This window comes from Xenopus tropicalis, chromosome 6 (genome assembly GCF_000004195.4).
Source record: "Xenopus tropicalis strain Nigerian chromosome 6, UCB_Xtro_10.0, whole genome shotgun sequence".
Taxonomy (NCBI): domain Eukaryota; kingdom Metazoa; phylum Chordata; class Amphibia; order Anura; family Pipidae; genus Xenopus; species Xenopus tropicalis.
Window position 1 is genome coordinate 99,044,343 of NC_030682.2, and position 15,877 is coordinate 99,060,219.

The window sequence follows — 15,877 nt, forward strand, 5'->3', positions numbered from 1 at the left end:
TATTGAAAACATTTTTTTATTTTGTGCAGTCTCTCTATTTTGCCCATTCTCATTTTTACACTAAACTGCTTCTTTAAGACCATATATAATATTAAGTTTTGTTGCCACCACAGATCACCTCTCCTGTGGGTGATAATGTGTCTGAAAGTACCTTATAATCCAAAAGAATGGAGATTGCCACATTTAAAAAAAACATTACATGTGGTAATCTTCATTCTTTTCGATTAAAAGGTACCACGGCCCTAAATAGTAAAAAATCAAAGTTCTGCTTACGACTCCAGTTACATGGGAGTAGGAATAACAATAGGTTACCTGGAAACCGTTTTACTGTGTAGCGCTGGCTTCTTGTGAAAGCTCAGACTCCGGCACAATGCACTGAGATGGCTGCCTAGACACCAATATTACAACTTAAAAAAATATACATTTGTTGGTTCAAGAATACAATTTTAAATGGTAGAGTAAATTATTTGCTATGTAAACAATGTAATTAAGAAATAAAAAGTACACCATAAAAATCATGACAGTATCCCTTTAATATAAAAAAATAGAACCCAAGTTTTTGCTATTTCATTCCCAGGTAATAATAGCCAGCTTGAAGTGCTTCAGCACGAGTAGTTGTGTTGTAGAGTTCCAGTTGCTTAAAATGATGGCTCTGCTATTTTTGGGTGATGCTTCAGTCAAACGTTACAGCAAATGACATGTCTATTAGTGGGCCCTGGGCAGATGCCAATTGTGTCCATTTATTAAAACAGCATCAAGTCTTTTCAGACCCATTATTGCATAATATGAGCTGCTGGAAGTTGGGGGATTGACATCACTCCTGCTAAAGAGAGACTAAAGCTTATTAGATCCATAGTCCTTAGCCTAAGGGCACTTGGGAATGTAAGAAAATGCCTTCCCTGGTGTCAAATTTCAAAATAAAATTTGAAAAAAAATGTATTTGCTTTTTGAAAAAAGTGGTTTAAATGCAGGATTCTGCCAGAGGATCACTATTAATGGATGTGTTTTTAAAAAATACATATTTCCAGATGACAGTATCCCCAGTACTTATGTACATTGTTTTATATAGTATATTGTTACTGACAGATATCAGGTGCACCATATGTGCAGGACAGTTAAATACACATGAGCCTACTGCATCTGACTTTCTCCCCCTAAAGTAAGTAATGCCTTAATGTTGGGTAGCATTCCAGGTAGCTTGAACATAGCACGCCCACATCTTGCATAGAAAGAAGGTGTGTATGTAGTTTGTCACTTCAACTGCAACTGACAGCGAGGCTTTGTGCCAAGTAATAGCAGTGAAAAATCATGAAGTCACTTCACTAGGCTTTAATTCTCATGTGATGGGTTTGCAGTGCTTTTGCTGTAGCAGTGATGCACAGAACCCAATACATTCTGGAAATTAAAATTGTTGACCATGATGTGTCAAAGCACTTTAATATGTGTTGTAGTGTACCATAGCCAAGTATATGGGGAATTACTGTTCTAAGTTAATATGCATCATATGTATTTGAACATAGTTCCTTATTATGTGGCTGTAGAACACCTTCCTGGAAGATGGTGTGGCAGCATGTTCCTATGATCTAATGAGCTTGAATGTGTTCTTGAACAGGAAAAATATACACTTGTCTTCATGGATACCCTTAGTTTGTGTAAATAATGGAATATACTCCTGTAGTCCCCTCCCCTCCATCTTACCACAGTGACACCAACTCCCCATATAACCTCCTTTGATAAAGGCTCCCTGTTAGTCCATTACCATAAGGATACATGTGCAGAGGCACATGTTTAAGGCAATATAAATACACAAACTTTCAATAATCAAAAATAACAATAACCTAGACAAAATTACTCAATAATGTACTAGTTCTTACTCATCTGTCATTTAAAAACCACATTGTTTAAATAGGCCTCCAAGAGCTAAAGTCCCCAATATGTAATTATTATGTAAATAGCAAAAGAAGTAGTACATGTAATAAAATGTCTTATACCCTGTACATATTTTCTGATCTGTGCATGGGTACATACAGGATACAATTTGCACCCTTGTTTTGTGAAGCCACATTTGTTTGGTTTTTTTTTGGTAATATTTATTGGGGTCAGTTGCTACCAGAAAATCCCATATGTTACGGCATTTGGAAATGCCATCACTGGGGGATGAATCTAGCTAAATCCCTATCTGCAGTAATTGTAAACCAATACTTGTAAACAATCTTTAGTATTTGATTGGATGCCCTATAACCTGCAAATAAAACCAGTTCTCACTTTGGTCTTGTTACCAACCTGATCCCTAAATGCAACCCACTGTTTTATCCAAAATTTGCTGTAAAGTCCCCCACCTTGCTGACAAAAACACACCCATCTCATTTAATTGGATTGTTCCTAAGTACTAAATTGTCATAGAAATCCACTAGACGGTTGCAGATGTTCAATAAATGTGTTTCCCGAATTGTTTTTCTTTTTTAATTTTTGCCAGCTGCAAGCAACACAATCATGCCATGAGTTGCTGAAATATTTAATCAGCTGTAGTCAACTATAGTCAGCAATTTGCAATATATTTCAAAACCAACAAAATAAAAATAATAATCCCCTTCTGTGAAAAATAATTTTTAAGCACCTGTTGCAGTTTGGATGCACATTTATAGCAACAACAGTTCCTTTTTAAATTCTGAGATGGTTCATTGGGGCATAGCTTGAACCCAAATACTGTTTTTATTATGGAATGACACATGAATAGGAAGGGACCTAAATAGATATATCAGTAGTTATATGTAGCTATTACTAGTAATTGAAATTAGCTTTGTGTGCCCTTCAATTTTAATTAAGTCTTCTTATACCTTCTTAATGGGATTTTGCCATGGTAAATTATGTTTTTTACAAAACACATCAGTTACTAGCACTCCTTCAGCAGAATCATGCTTTTGGAAAACAATGTAACATGTGACTAGACATAATCTTACTTTCCCGGATGCCCTCAGCCATGTGACTTTACTGCTGCACTGCAAGTTGGAGTGATAATACCCCCCAGCAGCTAATTAGCAAGACAATGGGAAGGTAACACGATAGCTGCTGACACCTGTATTGCTAAAAAAAAAATGCTCCGATACCCCTAGGGGTAGATATGAGGATAGCATTTAATAGTAAAAATTCAAGTCCAGCTCAGCCAAGTCATGACTCCTCAGTTATATTGAGTAGGAAAAACAATTGCTTATCTGAAACAGTTTTTTGTGAAGTGCTGGCTCTATATTAAGCCATGGGATTAGGCATAATGACCTGAGATGACTGCCTACAAACAAATGTACACAGTGTAATTTAGTAATAAAAACTACACCATAAAAATCAGGACATAATCCCTTTAACATAGGTTTAAACCTCTTCCCATTTTTATATTATTGTGACTGTCCTGTAGAACTGCTCTTGCTTCCTGCAGTGCTGCCCTGTCTAAACTGCATTCTATAGATTTACATGTAAAATACTTTTGCCTAAATTCACATAATGCATTGCAGCTGTATAAAGAAAGGCGCATTGTAACCATAACTACCATTCTAAAATATTTATGTGACAAATGGCTGACATATTGTCCTGGCCTTTTTACTGATTAATCTCAGAGCTACCTGTTATTTCCTGACTTTAAGTGCTAATGCTTTTAAAATGTCTTAACAGACACAATATTTATGGAGTATAATGTTTAAAAAAGCCACAGTGATCAACTATATGGATATTCTACACCTTAATAAAAATCTGTTTTACATTTTATTTCTGGGGAAAGGCGCACACTGGTCATTTGTCTGTTTATACATGCCATTAATTTTGCACATATAAAAGAGAATATACTTAGTATTTATTGTTGTACGTTTTAATAGGAAAATAAGATTATACAAGCCATTTAAAAGAGATTATACAGAAGCATTTACTGCTATAAAAAAACAAAGCCAGTTATTTCTTTCGTATGCTCTTGTTTTAAACAATTTTAAAGAACAAGGGAACTTGAATTTACTGTGGAATGGCAATATGTTAGGTACCCCCCACCCCCAGCAACTTTGATATCTAAGCTTTTTCCATGGCAGGGGTTCCTTTCTGGAAACACAATACACTGACCCAGGGATTTTCTTCAGCATCACTGCTCCAGCATCTTCCCTGAGACTTACACCCCCCAGTAAATTCAGCTTTTCCTTTCCTGTTTTAAGGGAAACATGTTCAGACCAAGGACTCAGCGAGAAAATTTCCTCACAAACTAGTAAGCAGTTACAACTGTGTTTAAAAAATGTGCCCTTTAATATAAAAAAAGTTATTACATAGTTAAGTTGGTTGAAAAAAAACCATTATGTTTAACCCCCCTAAATAAAGCCCTGGTTTACATAATGAAAAATACTGTGTGCTTGTTAGTCAGTTACAATGGAGTGATACGAATCAATATGCAGTGATTAATATAACAGTGTGAGACAACCTAATGCTGCATTAAAGACATCAATTTACAAGGCATGTACATAAGTGGTGAGATTTTATTCATTTTAGGAGGGGACCTTTTTCTTCAAAATGGGAGCAGTGGAAAGAATGAGGGTAAAAATGGCTATATTTCTTTTAGATAATATTCTGCGTACAAATACAACTCCCTATTTCAGTGTCTTTTGCTTCTCAGTACCTTCCTGTATCTCTCTGCTTGTGCATCCATACATTCATGGAAGCCTCATCCATTCCTTATAAACCTAGTTATGGGGCTCATTTCTCAACAATGGGCAAATTTGCCCATGGGCAATAACCCATAGCAACAAATCAGGGATTGGCTTTTTTTCAGCCAGCTGCAGGTAGAACGATGAATGCAACAATTTGGTTGCCATAACCTACTGCCCATGGGCAAATTTGCCCACTGTTGAAAACTGACCCCCAGCATTCACACCCCCCCCCCCCCACTAATGTCTCTTAAACTCCAAGGGGCAAAAGTATTGTCCATTCTATGCCTCGTGACATCTGTATGTATATATATATATTTATTTTTACCCCGTCTGTACTACTAATATATTATAAAACTGGACAATACTGCCATGGGATCCGTTTTCCAGAAACTTGTTATCCAGAAAGCTCTGAACTTCGGGAATGTAATCTCCCCTAGACTCCATTTTAATCCATTTTATTAATAATAATAAATCATCCTTATTGGAGAGGTAAAACAATCTTATTGTTTTTTTTTCTTGTTAAGTATGGGGATCTAGCTAAGGAAAGATCCTTTATCCGAAAAAACCCAAGTCCTGAGCATTCTGGATAACAGGTCCCATACCTGTACTGTGTATACAATTAGCAATATGTAAATAAATATATACAAAGATACTGTACTTGTGCAACAGGTAGTGAAGCACTGAATGCTGCATTTTCCTAGGTTTCACTGTACTGATTAGGGATGTATGCATGTACATTGTGCTGTCAAACCCTGCCAATCTTTAATGCTAGCAAGCCTCGGGGCAGCTTATAAGGGATCTCCACCCAAAACCTGTTTCTACATAACAGCAGAACATTGAAGTTTGTAATATACACTAGTTAAACATTTTCAGTGATTTTTAAGTTATTTTTTTCATGTATTCACTTTTGTAAGCTATATTTGTCCTTTTCTCTGGTTGATGCCACATGGGGCAGAGTCTCAGCCTGTGGAAAAATGCAGGCCGAGAATCAGCCCCGTGTGGCATCAGCCTTAAAACAATGCAGCAGCAGCTGCTACAGGAATCCTGCTTTTAGAAGTCATACCTGGTAGTGCAGAGAATGTAAGCAGGAAGACAGATACCGCTGAAATTACTACTTTGTGTATACAGGTATGGAAACTTATAACCAGATTGCTCAGGACCTGGGGTCTTCCAGATCAGAGATCCTTCCATCAGTTGGATCTACATACTATAATGGGCTTATTTATCAGTTTTCGAGGTTGTGAATTCAAGTTTGTTTTTTTTTAAATGAAATAAACTCGCATATCAAATGTTCGCTTATTTATTAATAAAAAACTTGAATAGCTGAATTTTTTTGTGTTTACAAGCTCTAAAAACTCCAAATTCTAAAATTCGAGTTTTAGAATATGACTTGACTTTGCCTATAACAACTCCCATTGACAAAAATCTCTAATTGAGACAAAAAAAATTAAACCATTGATAAATGATCCCCTAGGTGTACTAAAAGATTATTAAATATTACATAAACCGAATTGGATTTTTTTGCCTCCAATAAGAAATAATTATTACTAAGTCGCAATCAAATACAGGGTACTGTTTTATTATTACAGAAAAAAATTAATTATTTGATTACAATGGAGTCTATGGGAGATGAACATCCCTAGTTTCCAAATAATAGATCCCATACCTGTATTGGGATTACCTTTTTATTTATAATACAAAAAACTGTTATTGGTGGAGATTCCATTTAAGCAGAGCACAAAATTATGCAACAGGCTTATATGTACAGTATATTGAAAAAAACATCGACTAGTTTGGTAGGTTTGCTCTCCTCATTGTGAATACATACAAATGCATGATTTCATTTCTACTTTTTTGTGCAAGTGACTCATTCATGCCAAGAGTAATGGAGCTGATAGTTTGATGGGTGCTAATGCAGGTTAGATCAGAATGTGCCATTGACTTAGCCTGCAGTACCCAAACGTATCATATACACTGTCTGCTTTTGCTATTGACATTCACAGGCGGGCGTTTTCTAGGGAAGGGGCAAAGCAATGGTGTCAGTTTATCTTCTTTCAATAAAAGTCTCTATGGAAACCAAGTGAATGACCTATTTCCTTTTATAACTGGTAGTAAACAATGAGGTTTCTATTCATCAAATGTACATCTCTTAATCTGCGCAAATCAGCTCATATTTACTGCAGGTTTCCTAAGAGCATACAGCTTTCTTTCTCAGCAGTCTTTGTGTAAATAATATTTCTAACAGTATCGATATATGACACTGACATCATAGATAAGAGACTGGATATCATTTTTCTTTATTACCTATTTTTGCATATTGAGCAAGTAAAAAGAATTCAATATGTCTGGACCAGAGCTGTAAGTGTGCAAGCAGAAATAGCTGCAGGTCTAATTAGGTAAAATAAATTAAATCTGACGGTAACTGATTACAGATCATTGTCAAATTGCTGTACCATGAACATGGACATATTGTGTGTTTGCTTCAAACAGAGGGCAATAACAAATGTATTAGCACCAATTTCCCCTAGGAGTTTATAGAATAATATTATAAAAGAAGGTTTGTGTTTATGTGTACTGTATTCTTAAATATAAAGCACTACAAGTAGTGATTGTATAAGGATAATAATTAAAAAGAGAAACAATTCCTAGTTTTTTCCTCATACGTCGGTTCTTTCTGTAAATGTTTTATGAACTGTAATTGTCCTTGTCCTTGTTTTTTTATCAGAAGTAACAGTTTCTTTCTCTAAAAAAGGTCATCAGATGCTAAACAGGGTAACACCCTGTAAAACTGGGCAGTTACAATGGATAATACATGTTGTATGTTATATTGATTGTGTGTAGTTCTGGGGCAGATTTATGAAAGATTGAACTGTGAAATTTAGAAGGGTTCCGAAGAGTTCGATATTTTCTTCATTTATCAGCGCTTTCCTGATATGCCAAATTCAGGAAACTTTTAACAAAGTGAAACATGAGCAGTTGAAATCCATTCTGCTCAAAGGTGTGTTAAGCAACATTGAGCTCCAACACCCCCTGAATGATTAATCCCCGCTGATATTATTCTCACATTAAGCCTAAAATAAACAGACTGCCTTCAGTTGAGATTATTTTGTATGTATAAATTTATTTATGTAACACCACAATTGTATCCAGTGCTTTACAAGGTGTTAGCACAGACAGGGGTATAGTTATTACTAAAAAAATATAAACCTATCATAAAAGACATGTAAAGTGTGAGGTGCCAAATTTCATGTTCATGCCTGCACAGTAGAGTAAACCTGATTGATCTACTGTACTGTGCATGCACAGATTGCCAAGCACCAAAGGATAGAAAAAGAAAGGTATTGAGTTGCCAGTGCAGTGCTTAGGTAGCTTTTCCATGGCTGTATTTACTGCATAGACACTGGAAGCCATATTTCTAGGATGGCAGCTTTTCCCCAGCCCACTTGTATCTAAATCTGGCAGTGCAATACCGGCCTTTGCAGAGAAGGGTCTGGACAAGGACAAAAGGGAAGGGGCAGGGCTAGAAGGAGAGCAGATATGATGCAAAAAGGGCAGGGCTGACAGGTAGACTGGTTGGATCAGATGGAGATTAGGTGAGTAGGCAGACTTAGAAAACTGTCAGGTAGGTTAAAGAATAGCAGAGAGAATTAGATTGGGAGGGAATTGGGGTAGACCAGGGGGGGCGGTCCCACTGGGAATTGCAAATTTACAGGTACAGATTTACAGGAAAAATTTGTAATATCGGCACTGGCCTTGACTGATATTTTACTGGCTAGGCCGGTAAAATTCTGGCCAGGTGGAAACCCTATGCACAGTATATGCATTGCGCATGCTCTAATCATGAAAGGACCTAGGGCAGTGTTGGCTGCTAGTATATGCAATATATGGAGGGATATTGTTTCATGGTACTTTTTACAAGACAAGTAGTATTGCTCCTTGTGAAGAATAATCTTCACTTACTGAAGGAGGGCCATACTAATCCCTATTAATGACTCACCATTGGATGAAACAGATCTGGCACTGTGTACATGTGTGATCCTTTGTACAAGCAGTCGGCAGTTAACTGCAGCTATGCCTGTCTGAGAATTTGCTTCATTGCATGTAACATAGCGATCAGTTGTTTTCACAGTAATCTTTTTCCCAAGGAATGGCTTCCACTAATGATCTATAAAATGCTATAATGATCAGGAAGCCTAGAAATCTGCAAAGGATTTTTGTATAATTGCCAAATACGTCTTAATTTCCTCAAATACTGCACTCATTTATAGATTGTTGTTTTTCAATATGCCACCCAGGCACAGTTTATCTTTAGGTAGGATGCCACAGTACACTGGGATAGTATCATGCATTTGACCCATTAGACTATAATGTCAAACAAATGGCAATAACTGCAAATATAAAGGGAATCAAATAATGGCAGTGATTTTTTATGTGTCAAATAAAAAAAAAAGAAAACCTTCTCTGATGTAATTCATATCTGCCATTTTACTGCATTTATGAACTCAGTAAGGGGATTGTTAATATAAAAATCCTAAAATGAGAGGTATACTTTATATCTTTATACTATATATTTCATGCTATATAATTTTCACTAAAATGTTGCCTTTTTTAACTGAAAAATGACTCCATTTGCTTGAGTACGTACAACAACTTTGTATAAGATGCTCCCTGGAGAATGCTTCTCTACAGATTTCCGCGTGTGTGACAGCAGCCTTGTTACTAGCCTTGGCTCAGGCGTTCTCCAGAGAGTTTCATTTCTTTGATTCTGACAACTACATGGTGTTTTTCTATGTAAGCTGATGGTCAATGCCACTGGTGTGCAACCAGGCAGAAAAAATATTCTGTGTGCTTATTAAGTTATGCTCTCCTATTTACTGTCAGTGTAAAGGAAAACTAAAGAATGGTTTGTATAATCTTATTCATTGGTCTGTACATAAATACATACTTATTTTTAAAGCTCCTTAATGCAATCATTGCTTTAATCTGCCGATGTTTTGTTACCTATACTTCGGGGTACGATTACTAAAATTCTAACATTTCTCTTTTTCTTTTTAAAAATTCAAATAAACTCATTTCCACAAATGTCTGACATTTACTTAAAAGTCTGCAGGTTGGGAGGTGCTACCGTGGAAAAGTGGAGAAAGAGGGGGTGATGCAGTTGGTGAGATGACATGGGGAACTAATTACTAGGGCTTAAAGTGAAAAATAACGGTTCTCTATCTACTGCAGGTAAAATAATGAAAATAAATCTCTTAATTTACTTATTCTTTTTTCATTGCCTTCCTTCTGTGCATATTTGTTATATAGATATCGTATGGTTTTTATTTGTTTTGGATCCATTCCTGTGAAATGAAGGTTCTGCTACGTCTAGGAAAAACACTTCCTACTAAAAAAAAAAAGTTGGTACAACTGAAGAATTGTTTGTAGAGCTTTGTCTTCTCTTTCAGCTCTTTTGCCCTAGGGCGGCTGTGTCCCATAGGCAGCAACAGAACAATGCTGTTGGTTCCATTGATGGAGGCTGAATGGTATATGTTTCCCTATAGTCCTGGGGAAACAATTATCTCTGTCATTCTGTGCATTCTGCCAAACTCAAGCTGCATTTGGCAATATGTACCCTTTACTTTTAGAATCATTCGGTGATTATGATAAATTTAACATCAAGGATGATATATTTAGATTGAAATTCACTTGATACAGAAAATGATATGACAAAGAAAATAATATATAGCGATAGTTTGCATTTGGTCTATTTTTGTGTGCCAAGATCTTATGTAAAATTTATAGATAACACAGTTGCTGATGCCAGAAATCCCCAGAAACAAGATTTGTTCTTAAACTAAATTTATTTTTTTATTTTAAAACTAAATTTTAATTTTTTTTTTTTTTTTTTTAAATAATGCACTATTTCTGTTTATTGTGGCTCAGTCCTTGCATAACTCCTAGGGGCAGATTTACTAAAAGTCTATAATTAAAATTCAACAAAACTAATTTCCTCAAATATTGGACATTTAATAAAAAAATATGTTATGAAAAGTCAGTGCGAGAAAAACGGCAACTTTTTCGAATAGTCAATGCAAGAACTCAAATTTTTCGAGTTGTCACCTGATAATCTCTACTTTATTGAATTGTGGCACAAAAAACAGATTCAAATATACAAGACAAAAAAAAGGGATTTATGCCATTAAATTCTCCATGATCTCTGCAAGTTTTATCTGGCCAAATGTCAGATTCTGATTTTTAGCCATTTGGGCGCATAGTAAAGTTGTGACTATTTTTTCTGCGACTTTTATCACTAAGAATCTGAATCGAGGAAAATAAAATTAATTGGATGGCTAGTAAATGAGCCCCTAGAGTCAGTTGGTCCCTAACATACATTACAAATGAAAGACTTGCAAACATTTGCAGATTATCTTATAATACAATTATCTATCTGGGGGAAGCATCTTGATCGAAATTCATAAATTTTAGAGGTTTTTTCAAATTCCAATATTTGCCTATTTATTAAAAAATAGAATCTAAAAGACTTGGTTGAATAAAACCATGAAAAATAAACTTAAATGCATTGAATCCATACGCTAATCATCATTTTCAATGGGTCAACAAACTCCTAAAACTCAAATTAAAAGAATCACTTAACTTTTGACAACTCTCATTGACTTCTACATAAATTCACTTTTATATGCTGATGTTTCGTCAAGTGCTCCTTATAAATATCAAAACCCTAATTCGAATTCAGGGGGTTTTAGTGCAAAAAATTCAAATATTGGAAAAAATTTTAATTCTGACCTCAATTATTCAGGCCTAAATATTCATTTTAATGAAACTGAACTGCAGATTACATTAAACCTATAGGTAGTGATAAGCAAATCGGTGAAACTTGCAAAACGGCAAAAAATTCACAAAATGCTGCTACCACATGAACTTTTTGATGTGCGGCACTTTTTTTTTTACATGACTGCTACTTTTTTGACGTGACTGTGACCCTTTTCACACGACTATGACTTTTTTCTCATTTAACAATTTTTTTGTCACAGGAATTTTTACAGCAGTTGCATGAAAAAATTTGCCAATGGCAAAATGCGGAATTTCACTGCGAATCCATGCATGGCGAAAACATTTGCCCATTACTAGCTATTTACAGTAGTGTTAATATAATCACCACATGCTGTATTCTTCTCGAACACATTCCACTCATTTTGCGGCAAGCCAGCTGCCTTGAGATGACATGCTTTTCTCCACAGACTGAATTTAAATAAACACAAAAAGGAATACTTGCTTTGCCTTGTTTTGCAGAGGTTTGGGAAACAAACGCTCTTTCACTTAGAAGAAATGTTTATCTGTACATACTATTTTCCTTACATTTGTTTTACGTGATGGCTCTGGTACATTAAGTAGCTTTCTTGTCTGGTAACTATAAAATCCAAACTATAGAAAAACACTGATTGGCTTTCAAGACGTAATAAAGTCTCCACACTACATCAGTGTAACAGGAAAGCAATTTATTTAGCAATTACAGCTGTTAAATGCATCTAAATTTTAATTCTAACCATACAATTCAACTCTTATTCCTTTAAATGCCAACATATTAATGTCCCATGATTCTGTTCCTCACTAAGCAGAGGTGATGAGGACTGAATTGTTCAGTGAGTAAATATGAATCATAAAGGATAAACCATCCTAAATATAAATACAGGTATAGGACCCATTATCCAGAATGCTCGGGACCAAGGGTATTCCGGATAAGGGGTCTTTCCGTAATTTGGATCTCAATACCTTAAGTCTACTAAAAAATCAATAAAACATTAATTAAACCCAATAGGATTGTTTTGCATCCAATAAGGATTAATTATATCTTAGTTGGAATCAATTACAAGGTTTTGTTTTATTTCTACATAGAAAAAGGAAATCAGTTTTAAAATTCTGAATTATTTGATTAAAATGGAGTCTATGGGAGACGGGCATTCCGTAATTCAGAGCTTTCTGGATAACGGGTTTCCGGATAAGGGATCCAATACCTGTACCAGGGAACTTCTGAACAGTTTGATTCCCAATATTTAGCTTAATGCCTTAATGTCTTGTGTCCTATATATATATATATGTTGATAATGGGTGAGTGCAGAAGATCTCTTGCTGTTGTCTGTATTTTGTGGTAATATTGCACCCCCTCCTAATGGTTTAAAATTTAGTGGTTGAGCACAACTTCCATTTTTTTTTTTTTTTTTTTGCAATATTTAGGATTACACAAATATGTGGCCTGTAGAGGCCCAACATTCATAGGCAAAAACAAGTGATCAAGAACAATAGAGAATGCAATAAAATTACACTATGGACTGCAACCAAGCAACCAACACCTATACAGAACTGAAATTGTTATAAAATGCATGAAAATGCAATAAAATGGAGAAAAATGCAATCAAATCACAAAAATAAAAAAGCAACAGTAATTACACAGTGTGATTTGCATTTATGCTAGGTAGCTAGCAATAAAATTTTTTAAGACACAAAAAAATTGTGTGTATATATATATATATATAATATATGCCTAAACTTGGGGGGAGATTTATTAAAATGTGAGTTTAGAGCTCAATAAATAAAATCTTACCCACGTTCTAGTGATTCCTATGGGATTTTTAGAAGTGTATAAAATTGTGTATAAACCCATTGAGAAATGGGTGAAAGTTAGAACTCACCATTTGATTAATTCACTTCTAAAACTCCCATAGAAATGAATAGAATGTGGGTGAGATTTTATGTATTAATCTCTAAAATCACATTTTGATAAATCTGCCACTACTTGCTGTACATGTATTATTGTGTGTGTGTGTGTATTTCTCCAACCCCCACAAAAGTATATCTTGGTATGTTTGTATAAGTGTATATGTAAGTGTATATTAGCGTAGGCAGGCAGTGGAGCTGGATTCTCTAAAGAAGGTCCGCCATGATGCAGAAGATTCAGTTGGAGGACACTGTGGGGAGCCAGAAGAAGAGTCAAAAGCAGATATGTGATTTTCACATGTGAGCAGTTGTCTGTGTCCTCTAAGGCCTTCAGGTAGGAATGAAGTAACTACTTCAATGATTACTTTAAAAGAAGCACTCTGAACTGGAATGGTTTTAGGTTGTGGAAACTACAATCTGTAGCACTTGACCTGAGTCCCTTCATCAGCAAATTCTGAAATCTGTGGCACTTAAAAAGTTAAGCTTAGTGTGTCATAGAGGTTGTTATTATGTGTGTGAGTTTATTTCATACAGGTAGGGTGAGGTGGGAATTGGAGCCATGATTTACCTTTCCAACTTTCATGGTGGTGGCCTCACAACAAACGGTGCTATATGGTAAATTGTGCCCTACTGTCTACAAAGAACATTTGTAATGTTTATAATCGTGAATTTCTGTTGCAGTTAAAATTATACTGAATGCTTCCTGACCTGCTCCCTAAAGGACAAACGTCTGTTAGTATTCCATTCTGCAGGAAAAGGATTCCTTCCTGATGTGTTTGCATTAGCCGGTGGGTGGGATTCATCAAAGGTGCATTTGGAACTGTGATATAATTACCCTCACTGCTGCTGTGGGAGCCAGACACACATCATATTACAATGCTAGGAAGAAAAATAATAAATGTGTATGTTTCATTGGACTGATTTTAATTGGCTCGCCACTCAGAGCTCTGCAAACTTTATGTGTTGGAAGCTTTTTTTGTATGCACATACCACGGTCAGAAATCTACTCCACACCATCGCAAAAACCTGCATAGCAGCTTTCTTTTAAGCATGGCCCAGCGGGGGGAGCAACATTGTTTTCAACTTTCTGTCCATGTTTAACATGAACATTAATATAGTACCACAATGAAAAGCTAGCATTCTATTAGCCTGAAAACGAATGAAAATGTATTCAAGAGCATGAATAGTGTTGATTATCACTGCCATATGCAATGGGAGTTTTACATAGTTTTATGTCTGCCTACAAAAAGCTGAAGTGTAAATGAACTAAAGAAAAAGACATTCTTAACTCTTTGAAGGGCACATTTACAAGTACAAGAATGAATGTAAAATCGAGGACACTAATCACATAAATACTCCTAGCTACTTGTGGCAAAAAGCAATGCATGTACGCATAGCCACTAGGGAGCCCTGAAATTACCACCAGCCTGGTGTATGCTATTGGCACGTAAATCAAATACATATGCAGTTATTGCACCACACAGCCATACCCCTTGGCCTGCTCTGGACTGTTAATCAAAATAGGACCTGGCATTTTAAGTACAGGTATGGGATCCGTTATCCGGAAACCCATTATCCAGAAAGCTCTGAATTACTGAATGCCTGTCTCCCATAGACTCCATTTTAATGAAATAATTTAGATTTTTTAAATCAATTCCCTTTCTCTCTGTAATAATAAAACCAAACATTGTATTTGATGCCAACTAAGATATAATTAACCCTTATTGGAGGCAAAACAATCCTATTGGGTTTGATTAATGTTTTATTGTTTTTTTAGACTTAAGGTATGGAAATCCAAATTATGGAAAGACCTCTTATCCGAAATAACCTTGGTCCCGAGCATTCTGGATAACGGGTCCCATACCTGTACACAGAGGCCCAAACACCCCCCCACCAGCCCAATAAATAGGGACTGTCTATAGTATGTTACAACAGCCCCTCTGGCATTTGCCAAAATCCACAGATTGCCAGTGCGGGCCTGCCCCAGGCAGAAGTGCTTTCTGAGTGAGCACTGAATGGTTGCCCCAAAGGAATTTGCTGTGGTTGCAACAAAGTAGCAGTGAATGTAATTAATAAAATTTAGTACAGCATTGATTATCTGTGTTTAGTGGCAGTGGCAAGTGTAACCAGGGCCTTACTGTATGTTAAGTGTTGTAAATATAGAGGGGGGTGGACCTCACCTCTGCAGGGGGGCCTGTGAGGAGGGATTGTGGGTAATCTGTGATTTTGTGCTTGACTTGCAGCACACGGGTCACCCATGATTTCCTGCAGGAGAAGGGGTGAAAAAACATTTTTGCAAGGTGGCTCAGGCCTCTGAATTTACATCCCTGGCTTACTTGCACTTGAACACACCTTTGCAGATATCTAGTAAAAGAGGCCCTTTTCTACATCAGCAAATGCTTTTGTATTCTATAATAAAATCTTCTATATCTTCAAAAGAAATGTTATGTACCTATTGTGAAACCAGAAGAGTTGGTAATAGTGCATCT